This window comes from Acanthopagrus latus, chromosome 16 (assembly GCF_904848185.1).
Source record: "Acanthopagrus latus isolate v.2019 chromosome 16, fAcaLat1.1, whole genome shotgun sequence".
NCBI classification, from domain to species: domain Eukaryota; kingdom Metazoa; phylum Chordata; class Actinopteri; order Spariformes; family Sparidae; genus Acanthopagrus; species Acanthopagrus latus.
The window spans coordinates 2,098,464-2,117,772 of NC_051054.1; the positions used below are offsets into that span (position 1 = coordinate 2,098,464).

The 19,309-nt window shown below is 42.7% G+C and overlaps 1 protein-coding gene across 1 annotated transcript in view; it reads left to right on the plus strand.

Annotated features, from left to right (window-relative positions):
- The first annotated feature begins 1,855 nt into the window (after positions 1–1,855).
- The window catches only part of esr2b (estrogen receptor 2b), a 90,524-nt gene continuing 73,070 nt past the window's right edge, over positions 1,856–19,309 (plus strand). Inside the window, exons 1-3 of the mRNA XM_037071641.1 lie at positions 1,856–1,988; positions 2,452–2,552; positions 4,172–4,241. The gene's annotated coding sequence lies outside the window, so the exon portion shown is untranslated. The remainder of the gene's footprint in view (positions 1,989–2,451; positions 2,553–4,171; positions 4,242–19,309) is intronic.

Sequence of the window (19,309 nt, forward strand, 5' to 3'; positions counted from 1 at the left end):
GCGTAACGTTTGACCACCAGCAGAGCAGAAACAAACACTGAGCTGACTTCTTCCCAGAATGTGTTTATTCCAGTTTTTATCTTTAATATTAGAACTTCATAAACATGTGAATGACAGTAAAATTAATGAATATTATTTATTGGAAAAAATTCTTAATGTGCTATATAAAAGTGCACTTTTGGCCCAAACAGTCCAGAGTGTCCAGTGATGTGTCTTTTGATTTTTTATTTTTGTGATTAATTGATTAAAACATTATTCTGTTTTGGTTTAAGGTATCTGTGTTGGTCGCCACACTCCAGTCCAACTTTGCAGCTCTTATTATTGGTCGTAAAAAGTCGTGATTGAACGAGTATTCCATCAAACTTAACATTATCTACTTTTCTACCATTTGTTAAGCTACGATTTAACAACTGCTGTTTTTGACGAAGACGTCTGATCAAGAGTCAGATGCTCCATCAAAACTGTACAACTGTCTTACATAACAAGTGTTTGAATAAAAAAATTAAATAAATCATTTTTTTGCACGTTCTGTTTTTTTCCTGGTAGCCAATCAGCCGTCTCCCCGCCTCCCGCCTCATTTAGCGCCATGCCGTTGAGGTGAGTCCTCCCGCGTGCCTCCATCTGCCCCTTTAATGACACTGTGGGAAATGATTAACATTAGCCGGCTCTGCATGAAAGCCTTTCCAGCAGCTGTGCTGGATATCCATAATGCTTGGTGCGACGTTATGTGCCGTGCTGTGTGTTCATTAACCCGCCAGTTGTTTTGGGAAGAATGGGAAACGTGTCTGGAATCCTGGATGGCGCGTCCGCGGCGGCTCGGGTCACATGCGCGTTCGGCGGACGTTCGCTGACCTACTTGGAGGGAAGAACAATGAAGGAGAAGGAGAGATGATGGTTGTTTAGGATCAGATGTCATCGTACAATGCAACATGTAAGATGATCCCAGATTCCTACAGGAGCTGGTTATAGTGACGGCTGCAGGTCCACAGGTTCACTTCTTCCATTGTCCAAAGTACATTCAGCTGCTGTTCAGTGATATCTGCTGATCGTCATCATCACACGCACAAGTTTACATTTACATTTTCTTTCTGATCACAGGATGGAAATGAAGTCCAGAGCAGCTTCTGGATGGACTTCACGATGAGGTATTTGTGTTTTTGAGGTCAAAAATGAACCTTTAAGCTCATATATTAAGCCAACAGGAATGAGAAGTCCTTCCACTGTGTTATTCCAATGGAAAACAAAGAAATCACAGGAGGGATCCTGAGAGCAGCAGGCGAGGCTGCAGTTTCAGGATTGTAGTCTTTCACGATCTGCTAGAGTTTTAAAGATTAACCTTACAAAACAAGTGTATGTGTGTACAAAATAAATATTATGTTTGTCACCAAATTATGTAGGTGGTGCAGCTGCAAAAAAAAATCTAAATCACATCGTCACAGTGGGCTTTAAATGTGTTCAGTGAACAACATCCTGTTCTCAGACCCTCGATTCAAGTGAAAGAAAGACTTTCAATATGGAAGAAGAAAAGAAACCTGTGAAAAGATGTGAGAAACCGGAGGAGGGATCCCTTTTCTAGGACGCACATGAAATATCACGTACAGAAAATCACAGTTCATCTTTGATTGACAGCGTGGATCCAGGAGGAGGACTGAGCAGGCTGAGACATCACCAAGTGGTGCCACGAGGCCTCCAGTCCTGCCAGGTGACCTGAAGACTACAGGCCACACAAGATAATGCCAGCGGTCAGAAATACAACCACTTCAGCTACATTTGAAGGCAGCATTTCGAAAAAAATCTGCTAATTGTCATTCATTGGCCACCTCAGGCCACATGACATCTGGTCGGCCAATGGGCAGCAACACACAACAACCAGGTGATGAGCAGGAGATGATTTCAGGAAGTAGTTTGTTTGGTGATAGTTTAGCTGAAAACGTGTGGAACATCCCAGAAAATATCAGAGATGACGAGGAGGCTGAATTAAAACTTTGGTGAGCTTCATCGTCACATCATGGAAGTTTAATGGCTGTTGAATTTTGAAACTTCTCTGTCTGTGAAGAGTTTCAGTAACATTTGTCTTCTCTGATATGCAGACATAATTTTAGGGCTACATCCTGCTTTGTTGGACCTTTTTCTTTAAGATTGAATATGTTTAATAGTTACTTAAGATTTCTGGTAATTTCCCTCATGTAAAATTGCTCTGCACAGGTAAATCTACCGGATATCAGTTTGCATGATTGTGTTCAGGATTCAGTTCCCTCCACTTCCACCTGACAGCAACAACAGCATGTTTAAATCTTAAATCCACTAACTTCACGACATCGCGGTGTCACGCTCCATTTGACGCTCGTCCTCGTGGATCATTCAAACGATCAACACAAAGCGGTCTCCACGGTGATGTGATGAGGCCTCAGCTTGATGTTTAACCGAAGGTCTCTCATCTTCTGCATCCAGACAGACAATCAGTGTGGAAAGGTAATCTGCTGAGGAGATGGACGGCTGCCATACCACAATCACCAGGCGTGTGCAGGAGCAGTGGAGCCGCCTCGTCTCAGGTAGGTTGTCTGCTTCACCAGAGCGGAGACGCTTTAATGGATAGATGACTGAGCAGTTCCACTCCCAGAGACAAACGTTTGTTTTAGGGTCAACAGTCTGCTCTGAAGATGTCATCTCATTTATTGTCATGTTTCATGGATAAAGGTTCAAAATGAAAAGATGTTAATAAGCTTATCAGCCTCAACAGAAACATGAGACTTGAAGTGCAGAAAGCAGAAGGAACATCTTCTCAGAGGTCCCAGTAGATCAGCCTGTCCAGCTTTAATCGTCTTATTGTTGATCATAAGTGTCGACAAATCTGCAAAATATCAAGTAAATCTGAGACGTTTACTGAGCAGTGGCGTCCACAAACCCTTCAAGGCAAACATGAACAGACCAACAGAGGACAGCAGACCAGCTGAGAGGATGTTCTTCATTTATGTTTTCAAACTGTGAGGATTTGTGAAATTTGTGACATTGATGGGACGTTTGGATATTTTACAGCCATGTTTTTGGCAACAGAAGCAGGTATTTTAAAGTGAATCTCTCGCCAAAATGCAACCTAGGCTTTTTTTGTGAATGTGTACCTTTGTGTAAAAGCATAATTATGACAATAGAGGCACTTTCAAGATTTACCGTATTTTCATTTTCAGCTAAAACTCATTTTCAATGGGAGCGCTACGGGCACTTTTACACTAGCAGTAAAATCTTTATTTTTAAAACAGTAAGAAGGCTCAGCACAACATGAAACTTTGCTCGTAGTATCACCAGGGTCTCTACACACTTCAGCTCAACTGGAGCACATACACTCCATCCAGACGTGTTGATCCCCGAGTACGTCTGGGCTGCCATGACAGCATTGGATCAATAATTGTGAAACTCAAAAAATAAAAATCCTGATATCCTGATATGAACCAGAGTTGATGGGGTCTGTTGTTACGCCTCAAACATACATTGAAGTGACCGAGGTATCCGAGCAGTGCCGGTCCCGTCGCAGCATCGCAGTACAGTCCGAGGTATTCCCCGACCTGCTGCTCTGGCGCCACTGAGCTTCTAAACACAATGACCCAGATATAATGAAGCCGGGAGGCTCAATGACTTTCCCCAGCCTCCTCCTGTTTCTCACACACACCCTGTATCTACACACACACACACACACACACACACACACACACACACACACACACACACACACACACACACACACACACACACACACACCTCAGTCCACACACACCTGTTTTTACTGGATCACCAGCAGCATGCTTCATGCTCACACACTCCACTGATGATGAAATACTGCCACAGCCGCAGGTGCTGGACCGGGTCCCTGTGAGTGTCAGTACCCAGCTCACCACCAGCTGAACTCATCAGAACTCATCATGTAAACACTCAGGTGCTCCGTTGGATCCACCAACAGTGGTGCAGGTTTTAAAGTCGTTTCTAAAATTTGGGCAAAATAAAACACTGTGCTTTGAATACCTTTAAATATTTAATGAATGTGTCACTTCTGATGTTCATGTGGAGTTTTAATCAGCTGAAGATGGAAGCTGAGGTGCAACAAGGACCCTGGTTTGGACCTGAACTCAGACATTACAGTTATTTATTCCCAACAACCGTTACTGTCTTTGTGTTTCAGGTGCAGGTGTGTTACAGCGAGTGGCAGATGGACATGAATGCTTTCTCAGCAACAGAAGAAACAGAAGAAGGTATGCAATGTTAATTTATTTGCAGCCCTTTTCTCTCTTTTATGCATAAAGTACTGCAGTTCAGGCAGTGGGACCTGTGGAACGACGGCACCAAGGTCCACTCCTGTTAACAGATATGAGCCACAAACAGGCTCTACAGTAGTTAGCCGCAAAACTGGCCCAAATCTGGGCAACAGTTCATTTGTATTCTGGTGGGTGGATCCAGTTGTAGTTCCCTAAAAACAAAATCATTTAAGTGAGTCCCTGGTGAAGTGTTGAGGAAAGAATCTGCTCTGTAGTCCGGCGGTACGGAGTCGGATACTTCTGTATCTCTGTCCGGACGGCAGCAGGGTGAACGGACTGTGGCCGGGCTGGATTCATCAGATAAAATGAATCTCAGATTAACACTGTGATCAAACTCTTTCTCCTCATTGTCCTGTCACTCTCTCTCTCTCTCTCTCTGTCAGATTCAGAAGCTCTGACATGTTTCAACTCCTCCTTGTTTACTCTGTTAGCTTTGGTTTCCAGCTACATCTGTGTGTGATGCCGTGCCAGATAAACAGCTTGCAGCCTCGATTAGCCGCTTCAGAGTAACACAGTTCTGAGTTTGGTTTTAGAAATGTGTCTTGAGAATTTGGTATTTTACAGCATAACTGAGTTTTTATTTGCAGAATGACTCAAGTCAACCTGATACCTGCTGGACTCCACTTACCTCGACACATTTATTAATTCTGCAGTCAAACAGTCGTTTTTGTGTCGCCGCGCCTTAAAAAGCTGCAAAATGAACGTCATCTCTTTAGATTCCTAACGTTGGAGAGCATTTCTGATCCTAACATGACTAACATTTTGGTGAACCAACAACTGGGATGTGTTGGACGCAGATAGAGGCTCAGGGATTGACAGCATGCAAGGAGGCGAGGGAGACTTGCACATGAACAGAGGAGACGGGGAGGGAAGGCAGGAATGCTCGGCGGAGCTCCTGAGGACAGCAGGAGAGCCGGATTCCTCCTCTGAGCCACCACGCCTCAGCCTCTCAGCTGGCGGCGAGCCCTCCGACTCCTCCCAGGGTTAGGGCCGAGTCCACATGTTCAAACGGAGATGAAAGGCCCCCGGTAGGAAGGTTGTCGGTGCCAATACCAACCGCCTGCCAAGTAAGCCCTGCTTAGCGGCGTTCTCCCAGATGTTCCTGACACTGAATATTCTGGTGTTCGCCTCTCCCCGAGGACGAGGAGGGGAGCCTCCGCTTGACCCCTTCACATCAAAGTGTGGAGGAGGACTCAAAACAATGAGCACTTCCAGAGAGGGAAGGAGTGAAAGTTTGGTGTGTGTGTGTGCGGAGAGAGAGAGAATCGATGATTTAGGAGAGGAGGGTAAGAAGTGGGTTGGGCGCCGAATAGCTGACGTTAATGCCTATGTCCTGTGGGTATGTATTCAGAGAGCACAGTGGAGCCCACGCCTGCATTTTTCTGCTTAAAAACCTGAATCCATACTGTATATACATGCAGAGGGGAGTCACTCCAACATCTGCTTCACAGTGTGATGGTGGCGCTCGAAGTAAAAAAGAATTATTACCACGTTGTTAAAACAAACGGTTAACAGTCCCAAATGTCAAATGTAACTCAGGATCGTCGTTTAGGATCTGAGGAGATCTGCTGGCAGCGTATAATCACCTGAAACTAAGATCTGTGATGTCACGACCTGAGAACGAGCCTTTTGTATCTGTGTCTTGCATCATGCTAACCAAAGTCAGCCATGTTGCTACAGGAGCCCAGAGTGGACAAACCAAAACCATATTCCTGGCTAAACTCAGCACTCAGCAGAGACTCTGGTTCTGGTTCTGGTTCTCTCGCTCCCCTCTGTTATGTTACATTCACTTTTCAATCCCACAAGTTGAAAAGCGATCTTTGAGCTGTCCCCCCCGTCGGTAAATGGCTCCGGATCAGAGCAGAATCTGATGAGACTGCCGGTGTTTATTCCTCCAGAAGGTCTGGATCTGCACCTGACTGTCTTCTCCAGAGCAGAAAGTACATATTACAACTTTAAAGAAAAATCCAGTCTTCTCACTGATGGTCTTGTTTGCATATGAAGTTCATACATCAACTTTAATATTGAATTTTATCATCTCCAACTAATGGAAGCAGTAAAAGGAAAATGACAGTGTAAAGTTTTGTGGACCTCTCCTCTCTGCCTGATTAGAAGGATGATAAAAGTTGTCCAACAGGAGCGATATTCATGTATTTAATCAGAACATTAGAACAGTACGCTCGACACATGAGGTGAATGAGCAGTAAAAAAAAAAATGTCATAAATCAGACATGCGAGGTGTTCAGTCAGAAGACGGAGGGACAGACTGACTGAGTGATTTCATCGCCTTTTGAAATCTGAAGAGTTTGAAGCGGCACGCCTGGCTTACATGGACACCACCCAAGGCTACGCATTTTATAGACAAGCCCGAACTAAGAGAGGAACGCCGTAACTCCCAATATCATCCACCTATTCATCAAAGCAAATGGACTGGATCGGATTCATGTTGGAGTTTTACTGCTTGCACATAATGAAAGCTAAGGAGACGCCGTTGACAGGGAAGAGGAAAGTGGTTCCTATTGTGTTACCGTAAAAAAACGCATTATGTTGATACGCTGACACAGTCGTGCGTGCTGCACACTGTTAATCTGTCACACGACGTCCGTCAGAGAGCTTCATAAAGAAACAAAAAACTGCCTGAAGGTGAAAGAAAAGTTCAACTGCGGTCACAAACACGCTGCACCCACTCGAACGCACGGCAACATTCAAACACATCATTTAAATCAATGATAACATTTAAGCAGAACAACATGAAACCTGTGCTTAAAAAGAAATGTTAGACGCTTAAATCTAATTATTTCAAAGTAGTGAAAATGAAATATATATTAAAATATTTGTTACATAAGATCTATCCATGTTTTCACCATACAAAGTAAAAGAATATACCAACAACATAAATACAAATATTAATTACATAATAAAGTGAAGTAATAAAGTATATTTCATGTATTTTTTATATATTATTTTGGAGTTTTAAAAACATGTATTGATTTTGCTGTTGTAGGAGTTATACAACTAGCTTATATCAAACAAATGTTATTTAGAATTATCCAAATACTTTCAAAATAAAATCTTTTTAACTATTTTACAACATTTTTAAAATGAGGTCTAATTCAGATTTGAGACATTATTCATATCATATTTAATGAAGAACTGTGAGGAAATACTACAGAAATCTACATTTACATGCACACATTATTAATTCAAGTATGAAGTACTGTATGTATTTTGATTGAATCCTATTTTTTAGACATAGCCTTACTTCACTGTGAAATGAAGTAAATTCGATTAAATATGTATCTAGGCGTGAATGAAAGATGATTGGTACATTCCACTGAACACAGTAACTGATAATGATGATTTGTTTCCATTTGTCGGCCTCGCAGCAGGAACGTTGTGGGTTCGAACCTGCCGGCTTCTGCGTGGAGTTTTCATGCCACGCGTCTCCGTCGACATCCGGCTTCCTCCCGCTGCTCAGAGGCGCGCAGGTGAAGCGGTGACTCATGATTTCCTGTCGGTGTGAATATAAATGGTTGCTGTAATAAACTGTGACGCAGCGGCGACCTCTCTCCCAACGTCAGCTGGGATTCATTCCAACACCACAAAAACCTTGCAGAGGATAAGTGCTTATCTGTGGTTGGATATTTAAAATGTAAATAATTTTTCAGCAGGGATTTTAATCTAATGAACGTTTAAACTATAAAATGCATGAAACACAGAACAAGTCAGTGTGTCTGTTAATATTGTCTGTATAACTTTCCTGCAGCAGTGTGAAGCAGACCTACAGCTCAGACTTTCTGACCTTTCCCTCCCCTCTTTAAGCTTGTGCAACACACACACACACACACACACACACACACAGACATGACACGGGGCAGCCGGACCTTACGTCATGCCATTTGCACGCCGTGAGGTCGAGCCCCGGGGCCTTTGGGTTGAGACAGCGCGATGGACGGATCACTGTGTCATCAGTTGGCCGGAGGTGCAACAATAAGGCTTAATGCGTGATAAAGTCCCAAATCAGCTCTCATTATGGGTGAGCACGTCAACCGTGAGCGCAGCGTGGCTCCCTTTCAGAAAACTGAACCCTGCGTCCAGATCCAGCCCGTATACCGCCTCCTCCCCCCCAACGTGGACTCACACTGCAGCTCCACGAGTTTGAGTCTCTTTGCATCTTTGATGTTGTCGTCATTAAACAGCGTCTGTCTAATTGTCTCTTGTTTAAAGCTGCTACATGCAACCTTTCAGCGTGAGTCAGCACTTTGCTGGCGTCGCCATTAAGTTCTCGCTCCAGCACTTGTCACTCAGCCGTCTAAAACATGTAGCCTGAGGCTGACGTGACCTCCATCCCACAATCCTCCACAGATACTGAAGATACAGAGTACAGTAAATCTGCCAGTTTGACGTTTAAAAAAATCAACCCTAAGGTCAAATTTTAATGAGTAGGATCTGCTGCTTGTTCAGTTTTGCTCTTAAATCTTTTTTTAAAAAAACATATTCTATATTTTTCCCTTTGACCATTATGACCCCTGACTTCACTGTGACACACAGCTAATTGTACAATGACTTAATTGAAGTCAAACAAAGTCCAAAATCACAAATCAAGCATCACTAAGTGGTGCCCGAGTCACACCACCCTCCTCTACACCGTGGTGTCGTGAAAGAGGACAGGCAACACAAGATAATGAGGAGAAAATAGCATTTTCAGATGGTATATAATCGTACAGGAACCCCCTTTTTTAAAGTTGTTGCAAAGAAATCTGGATCGCTCTCTATTCTCCCTTTATGAGACAGCTGCATTTTGGTTTCATGTTGTTAATTCAACGATACATCATTTTTATGTCTGCAGATTTATTCAGCTTCTCTCTGTCAGTCTTGCAACATTATTTGGCATGAAAGGTGTGTTATTTATGTAGCTAGCTAGATATCAGGAAAGATGTTCACATCCTTAACCCCTCCTGAGCTTTGGTTGGCCAATTGTTTCAATATAGCCTAAGAAATTAAATATAATGTGAAGGGACAACCTTGGTGAACCCCAACGCCCAACCAAAAGCATACTGGTGTCAGTCCGGAGAGCTGTTTCATCAGACTGTAGCTTACAAGACGAGAGCGGCTCTTGATGTTCTGCCATCTTTATAATTTAGGATTAATCTCAGTAACCGCAGCTTTGAGTGTTGACGTGAGGGTGTTCAGGTCTGCAGGCATATTTTGTTCCAGTTTGGGGGGTTTATTCTCCCCGTGCACTCCACTGTCTCATTCTCTCTTTGATCAGAATCACTTTAATTGCCGAAGGCCAAATGTACAGCAAATTAATCTCGATGACATGAGCACAAAAGCTTTTTTTACAGCTTACAGAATCAGCATATTTCAGTTTATACATCCATAGGTAGTGAAGACGTCAGTCACACAGAGCGAAGTAACGAGGCAGCAAAAGTCCTGACCGATACGGATATTTGTCAGCAGGACGAATCGACACCAATCATCAATAACTGAAGTGTTTTATATCACATGGAGAGTTTGGTTTAAATACATTAGTGGATGGATAGCTGATGAGGCCAACTGTGCACAGAGACAGCCAGTAACATGATGTACTGATGTGTTTGAGATGAGTTTCCTTCAGTGAGACATTTTTAAAGAGATCTAATCCCCTCGTATCTTCTCACCATCAAACGATTATCTGACATCCATCCCGTCTGACGTCGCCTGCAGTCAAACATCATACCTGCGTTTGCCTCTTCGGGCACATTTCACTCACACAGCACCAGTTTTATCTAAGATGTGTCCATCACTTTCTCTCCACTCTCTCGTCTCGCCTTGCTCACTCTTTCATCAGACTCCAACCTTTCCACCGCTCTCCGCGTAAAAACTGCCAGCTTTGTTTTGTGCCAGGCTGTAACATTAATTCTGCATCATTCTTTCTCTTGTTGGATCCAGTTCTCTGTGAAGGAAAGCATTGTCTTGGACTATCAGTCTCTCGCCTCACCTCCCTGGGCACATTTTGTTCATACCACTCCATGGTACCTGTCTGTCAAGGCTACACCTCAGGCACTAGTTGCAGTGGCATTGTGTGATACGATCAAAGGCCGATGAAATGATAAATCAAGCTCTGTTTTTTATCATTAGAAAGCCTCCTCCGCTCCCCTCAGGATTTTGGAGGCGCTGAACTGGCACTTTAGATCTAGCGTGTTGAGATCTGCCTGATTCAGAGTGCAGAGAAAATCATTTTAAATCAAGCTTATAGCCGCTGTCAGATGAGGAGACTGTAACTGCAGATTTGAGGGTTTTTAACGTGCTTCTGCCTGAATTGAAGAGTAATTGTTCATTGGGACACCTGGGCTGATGCTTTGAATGCTGCCGCTTTTGCTAAATATCACAGATTTGCAGCTCTTAATCCGAAGTTGCTGCTGTTGCTTCAACATCCGAACTCCGACTTTGACCCAACAAAGAGGCATCCTGACTTTATACTGCAGAACATGAGTTTACTCTGTACGACGTTACTCAACAGACTGGAGGAGCTTCAGATTACTGTCGGAGTCATTGTCTGATCTCCAGCACATGTTCGGGTTTCTTCTCTGATCTTGTTGGACTGGAGCCTTCAGAGCGTCATGACGAAGGTGGAATCCATCCTCTGCACACGTACGACACACAAAAACAAACACTCAGGATAAACATGACAGTTCTGATGATAAACATCTTGTCGTCTGAATCCCTCTGGTGTCCATCTGTAACATGCTGCTAACACACTCATCTGCCAGTGGCGAAGTACAAAGTGTACTACATAATATATGCAATGCAAACAAAATGTACAGCACAGAGTCAGTTATGATGCCCAACATCAGACTTTCGTAGCTTTGTTTTATGCCTCGTCACGTGGATGTCCCTTGTGGGCCACCACACACTTGAGAGGGCCGAGGGACCAAAGAATTTCTGCCATTTTTCAAGTTAATTGCAGAATTTTTACTCGTATGAGATGCAAAATATCTACAAATGGACACAAAACAACAACAAAGTCACAAAAAGTGAATAAAAAAATGCAAAACAACAACAAAGGGATGTAAAGTGACCACAAATTGAAAAACAATAAGGAACTTTTAAAAATGCATTTTTGAATGTCCCTTGAGGGCCACCGTAGACTGTTGTTACTGCTCTGTAGGCGACTCACCTGCTCTGGTCCACATGTTAATAGTTATACTCCGACACAGTGGATGTTGAGTGTGAGTGGAGTATAGGACTTTTCATCAGCACTTCCCTGCAATGTTTGCATCCAAATCACAGAAGTCGATGTTTAGAGATAATGAGCTTTAATACACTGATCCATGCCGTGTACCTGCACACAGCACGTTCGTCCTCACCTGTAGCTGGTTTGGGATCATTTAAACCAAATGATCTGTGAATATGTTCTCTCACATCATTAATGTGTTCACTTTATGAGTCTGTGGTCTTGAAGACATCTAACACTGGAAGAGCTAACAGGTGTTTATCCGTCCGTCTGTGTGACTCATGGGATCTTTGGTACCGGCTCTGAACGGTTACCATTAAGATGGGCTTTGACTGTTTGTTGTTTCTGACTAACATGGCATCTGCACTTCTACAGTAGCGTTGCCAAGCAATTGTATAATCTATAACTCTGACCACAGCAGCTGTCAAAGTAGAGAGAAAGTCGTGTATAAACACGGATCAGCCTGTCAGAGGAACACGACCAGCATGTAAATCTTCTCTCAGGGCCGCAGCTTTCATGTCCCACAACAAGAACGGACCTGTGTTTTTCCTGACTGCCAGTGAAACCGAAGAGCTCAGTGGATGTTGGGGAGGTGGTCGAGGACTCTGTCTGCTGACCTCGACTTAGAGAAGCTCTTTGAAGGGAACACCTCTTGTCCTCTGCTCCTGGATGGATGGAGGGACGGATGGATGCATGACTTGTCTTGAAAAGGAGAGGTTCAGCGCTCTTCAGAGGGAGCTGAGCTGAGACGACAGCAGCGATGCTAAGTGGCTCCTGTGAAGAGGCCTACAGACGTCCAGACGGAGGTTAATGGGCCACTTCACCCCTGAGTTTCCAGGTCAGATCTCAGGATAGACGAACCACAACCAGCCCGACCAGCTCGGCTCCGGGAGGAGGGGGGAGACGCTGCATTTCTCTGTAAAACCCTCCAACATAACACCATCCTGTTTCCAGCAGAGGATAGTAACAGTAATTGGACAGAGTTGCAACAAATCTAAAAACACAGACTTCTTCGTATTACATCGAGACAGTACACTGAGCTGTGTTCCTGAAAACATCTGAGTTCAAGTTTCAGGCTGTTGGTGTGTTGCCTGGTGGCCGGACCTGCAGACCAGACACCGCTGGACAGACCTAAGACCAGTCGGAGCTGCTAAATGTGTCTCGTGTGACTTCTCAAACCTGGCAGAGGAAATCTGTCTGAGCGGATGAAACACAAGCTTGCACATTTGTCCGGTTACCAAACTGTAACTTAAAGAGGCTGCATGTTGTGTCCACGTGTTGCCTGGTTGCTGTGAATTCGACCTTCCTGTACTTTTAATGTTCTGATTTCTGTACTACTGCAAAGTTTATTCGTCACTCTGTGTCCAGGCTTCACCTAAAGACTCAAATATCCACTCAGATTTTCAGTTCACCTTCGCCAACATTTGAACACCAAGCGTGGAAACGCTTCACATGCAGTTTCCATCTGTGTGGCGCAACAGCAGGTAACTTTCTGTGCATTGACATCCATGTTTCAACAGGCTCTGCTGCTGCTTCTACACATAAATAACCATCATGCATCTCCTTACTGCACTGGAATTTTAATGCCTCCTGTAAATGGATCCATGTGACATAAATCATCATAACTCACTGCTTCAACATGGAAACATGTGGAGCCTGGACAAGTTTTCACAGAGCAAAACTGTGTTTGCAGAACCAGAGAGAAAAAAGCATGACGGTGTATGTAAATCAAGACATGTTTCTGTATTTCCTGTGTGATCGCCCATCCCCCCCCTCCACCCCGGAGCCATCCTACACCTCAGCCTGGCCGGTGCAGGCAGGTCGGCACGTTGGCCCGCACTTCAAAGCCTCGACTTCACTTTTAACCAAAGTCTGATGGAGAGAGTTTGAGTCCCAGATGCTTCGAGTGGAAGTCCAGCAGAGTGCCAGGAGACGGACCTGAATAACTGACATGCTGGAAAACAGACGGCCAGACAGACAGTCAGACAGACAGTCAGACAGACAGTCAGACAGACAGTCAGACAGACAGACAGTCAGACAGACAGACAGACAGACAGACAGTCAGACAGACAGTCAGACAGACAGTCAGACAGACAGACACTCAGACAGACAGACAGTCAGACAGACAGACAGTCAGACACTTTTCTCACCTCAGTGAAACACAACGCTGATTTTAACACCATGATCGACATGTAGAGCTCGTAACTCAAGAAGGAAACACTCAGTGGCATGCAGACGCTGGCCTCAGCATTCATTTATTATTATTTTTTTCATTACTGATTGTTTCCAAGGCCAAATGTGCTATTTGATTTCACAATAAGTCAAATGCATCAGCTGGATCAAAGGTACATTTTTAAGGTTTATTTTTGTAGCCTGAAGAAGCTCCTCTCAGCCGCGCCCTCAGCTCGGCCGAGGCTGTAAAAGCACTGGCAGAACTGAGGCGTAAACACTGCAGGTGGTGCTGAAGCCTGCGAGAGCTGACCAATCACAGAAGACTGAACTTTTTAGGATAAAAAAAGGGGGAAAAAAGGAATATGGGACCTTTTTAAACATCTATATCTCAAAGACGTTTCCACCACCCTTTAAAATACGGTTCTGAAAACACGGCTAAAGATTCATCAATTTGCAGGTAACCATTGTAATGATATGATGCAGTTAACTAACTAGTTTATTTTACAATTAATTAATTTAAAAAATAATGCATTTTATTATGACCATATATTTATATTTCCGTAAATGTGCATAATCACTGTTTTATGGCCCCTGACAGCGAAACTTAACTCAAACATGTTGTTTTCATGATTTTAATGCTCTTGAGCAAAACTTAGCAAAAAAGTTCCACAACAGTGAAAATTTGCAGCTCCCTCGTTTGTTCAGTCTGTAGCGGCGTGTAGCTGAGCACTCCTCGTCTCAGCTTCCTCTGCAGTGACGACTGACGAAGTGAAAAGCCAGAGAGTGTTTCGTTTGTCTGTTTTTAAGCTGTCGAGGAAACATGGCGGATGACGGCATGTATTGGAGACACGAGGGCGCTGCGCAGCTTTGCTTCTAATTTTTACCGCCACTATTGCAAGCGAAAAATACCAACCGTGTCCCAAAAAGCATTTTCCCAATTATAAAAAAGATGTCTGTAGAACACCTCAACCTGCAAGCAAGGTTGATTATGACTCTTTCTAATATTGATTATTGATTCATGGAGGTTTTTATATTTGTCTGATTTAACAGTTCTGTGATTGCGAGGCCAGCAGGAGTAGAGAAACACTGATAACCCCTCCAGTACGTACTGTAGCACGTATGTTCTCATGCAAGTGCACATTCCTGGTCGACTCCTCTGTTCTGTTCTGCTGTACGTCTTGTTTACCTCTTGATCTTATCTTTGTGGCAGAGGATGAAATGATCGCTGCCAGCCATTATCACTAACCTCCTGCCACTGCACGGTGTTCGTAAACAGTGTTTATCTGATAAAACCCACAACCTCACTTATCTGTTACTGTAACTGGCTTCCTTAATTGTATTTCATATTCTCACCTGTACCTGATGCAGCACGCCCCCCACCAGCGCAGCCACGTACCATCTTCAACTGCAGCAATATTTGTGGTCTGGACGCCCACTGGTGCATTTTTTTTACAGAACACCTGGAACACCCACAGTTTCCATTACACTCCTAATCTTTAGATCTTTAGATGTTTACACCCCAAATTATTCACATGTGCTTTTATACATTGTTTAGGAAGCTTCATCGTGAGTAAACTTTAATGTGCTTTAAATGCAGGTTTGATGGGTTGTAATGCCTTTAAGTCCTCTTTAAAACTGTCTGCGGAAGTAATAATTAGGAGCTGAGCTGCACCTCTCCTTGACCCAGAAATCCTTCAACACTTCCTCATCTCACGACTGAGGAAGGGTTGTTGACACGCTGAATTTTCTTTAGGATTTGTCCAAACGGATAATAGAAAGCAACAGGGCTTGAAAACCATTGTGCTCAACAGTTAACTTTGTTAAGAAAAGCAGCTCAGGTTTCACGGCCGATACAACCAGCTGCCTCCATTCTGTGCTCTAGAGGATTGTCATCAATATTCTGGTGATTAGCGCCTTAATAATGCGGCCAACCCCAGTTTCAACCAGGAGAACTGTTGAGCACCACCCGATATGAGCACATTGTTCAGCGGCAGCTCAGGTTTCCACGCCGTCACCTTCCACATACAGTCGGACACGAGCTCTGCAGGATTTCTTACCAGGCCAAACCACACCTGCTTCTGATTCACACACACATGCTGTATCAGAGATGATCACTGGCAGGTCCGTGTGCTCATCCTCTCGGAGAGGACGTCCACAGCGCAGGAAGGCTGGATCCACTCATGAGAAAAAACTGGAGGCTTTTATTTCAAAGGCTGATCAGTTTCAGGAGTTCATCTGTCAATACTTCAAAGATGCAGATGACCGAATCCCCCAGATATGTTTGGATTTGGTTGTCAAACGGCAACTCTCATGACTTTCATGCTTTAAAATGAATTCTCATGTTGGAGGTTTGGGAAGTTGTGCTGCACATTTTGGAACAAAGCTTCACTTCATGCAAACTGAAGGTCAGCTTTTACTAAAGCATGAAAACACTTGTAACACTGTCCCAACGTCGTCAAGGGTTTGATTGCCAACGTCAAAAATGACATGAATGTTCCCACAACGACATGAAAACTACGACATGGAACCACTGGACTGACCTTTTGTCTTCATGGTTTACACTGTGAGGTGGTCGCAGGTTAGGTTTAGGAAAACGTCTTGGTTTAGGTAAATTAAACGTAAATGAAAGATTATGTACGTAACGTTGCATAAGTTACACACCTTAGAGTTTTAGTTTAGCTCGGAGCATGAACAGCGGCCTCCTGAGTGAAACTCCTTTTACATTATTGTCCAAACTGCAAACACTGTCCTCGGTTTTGTGCAGACTTTGACACTCTGCTACCTCACCTGACTTCCTCCTTTGCCCCCTTTTAATTGCTATCTTTAGGAAGATTATTCCTTAAGATCTTGGCTGACTTCCTGTCTGTCTCCCTCCTCTCTGTGTCACAACACTTGCACGACTCCTTTTCTTTCCTCTCTGTTCTGATTGGATAAAGTGAGCAGGGACGCCAGATAAATGTCTTTTATCTTTTACTGCCTGAGCAGCAGCTTGAGTACATTCAGGTTTCAGTCTTGAAAGTACAAACTGCATTCACCCTGTTCAGCTCTGATCTCAGGGACACACGGACTTAAACTCATCGCCTTTCTCTGCTCCATGTGTGAATCCCGTCAAACAGGAAATAGCTACCAGATCCATGTGGTGAGGAGTGAAAACATTACAAGCCGCGACGGCCGCATACCTCCTCTGATGCCGAGTGCCGCAGCAGCTGGAGGCCAAAACGTTAGCATCAAGTGTCATCATCCGTCTTTTCCTTTTTACATCATTTAACATGCTGAACCTTGACCACAGCTTTCTGAGCTGGTTTCTGCAGTGGTGGAATATAAGTCAGTACATTTACGCTCATGCACTGTACTAGAGGACAAATTCAAGGTAAACTATGTTTGTGTTTAAGGTCCTTTCTCCGATTACAGCTTTTCGTACTCTTTCCTGTTCTTGTATGTGCTGAGAAAAGTCTCCTACTTCTTGATATCCCTCTTAATATTCAACCAAAAATGAAGAGCTGTTGTTTCTCTCGAGCATCTTAATTAGACGACTTCAGTAAAACGTAATACTGATTTTAGTTAAAACATATTTGCCAATGAGTGTGTGTGTGTGTGTGTGTGTGTGTGTGTGTGTGTGTGTGTGTGTGAGTGTGTGTGAGTGTTTGGGTTGAGGGCATAACATACCTGATTATTCATGCTGGCAAAGACAGTGGTTTGGCTTGAGGTCTGCAGCAGCTGTTCTTCTTTCCCTGTGTGTGTGTGTGTGTGTGTGTGTGTGTGTGTGTGTGTGTGTGTGTGTGTGTGTCATCATGACAGTGTGGCTGAGGTGATTGCCACACACACTCACCTTTTGAACGTCTGACCTGACTCACACACTCTGACTAGACACAGCTCACCTCCTCATCGTCACACACGTCCTCTGAAAGGTGAAGATTTAACATCAGACACACACAGGTAACACAAAATAGTAAAACATGCATGAGATGTTAAAAAAACACACATTTGTGTATTTTGTTGTCAGCGTTATCGTCACATGGTGCATTCAAGGATGATCCGACATCAGTCCGCTGCCAAAATGATGCCATTTATACACAAACTCAAACTCAGAGGACAAATAATAAACAAAAACAAAAATATTAAATTATCTAAATTTCGAATTTGGTTGGTTGTTGCATTTAAACGGCTGCAGCCAACTTACCTGATTACATCATCATGGATACAAACTGCAGTTAACGTGCAGTAAACACCAGTAAATCAGCTTCTGCCGTTACCTTGGTGTTGTGACCTTTGTACAGCAAACAGTAAAACAAGACTACTTTTCAAGACGCTGCATCACTAATCCCATCTCACATCACACGTCCGCGGGAGGGGATTAATTGGCCTGTTTCGATCTGTAACCCTGGAAACAGTCCAGAGCTGAATTCCGCTGATTATCAATATCTGCCAATCATCTTTATAAAGATGTTAAACTGAGACGTCGGCAAATAACTCAAGCACAGCCAAACTGTAGTGTATCAGTGTCACTGCTGTAAAAGTAATGATGAAAAACGTTTTTTTGTTTTTACAGCAGTGTTTTTTAAAAACAGACCTGATGTACTTTGGTAGTTTAAATCAATAATCTAATACAAATAAACTATGATGAATTTAATCAAAGGTTAAATCTAAATTATTTGGTAATGCACTAAAAGAATAACACTTTTTTTATTATTAGGAAGTGTTTGTTTTTATCTTCATCCCACCACAGCGAGCGCCAACGTTTAAATAAAAAATTCAATGTATAATCGCTTTAAAATTTTTATATATATATATATATATATATATATATATATATATATATATATATATATATAAAATTTATTTATATATATATATATATATATATATATATATATATATATATATATATATATATATATATATATATATATATATATGATATTCTGTTATGGTTATAGAGTCGGGGTTACCAGATTGTTGTTGGCAAAAGAGAAAAAGAAGGACACATTTTCTAATGCAAATAAATATTTTTGTTTTATAATTGTTGCCTTGTTTTGACTCAGCTTATATAATATGTCATTATATTCAATACAGCTACACATAAACTTTAATCATATATGCAGATTACATTTTTTAAATGAAAATAGAATTAACAAAAACAATATAACAAAGCATGGTAGAATATAAAAGTAAGTTGTATGCATTGATGCCTGCATTTTTCATTCTTACCACAGGTGGTGCTAGAGTTCAAATGTCCAAACTCTTCACATAGTGGCTTTAAAATAACTAACATGAAGCAAATACTGTAGAATTATAGTTCTGTATTCATGTATTATACTGTATCATGCTTTTAACTTTATATTTGAGGTCAGAGCTCTTTCACAAACAATAATTTGAGGTGTTGTTTCCTTCTTTTACTTCATCTTCCCTCAAGAAATATTTGTACCTTTTCAGATGTGTCATTTAACCAAACTGAGCTCTCTAAGAGGAGAAAATCACTCTTTGGAGAAACTCCTCACGGCTCGTTGACACCGTATTGCAAGCAGACACTGATTCACTTGACAGAAAGCTTGGGAACCACCCTTCTAACAAAACACCAGATACTATTATTTGTAAGTGATTTTTCATGGGAAAT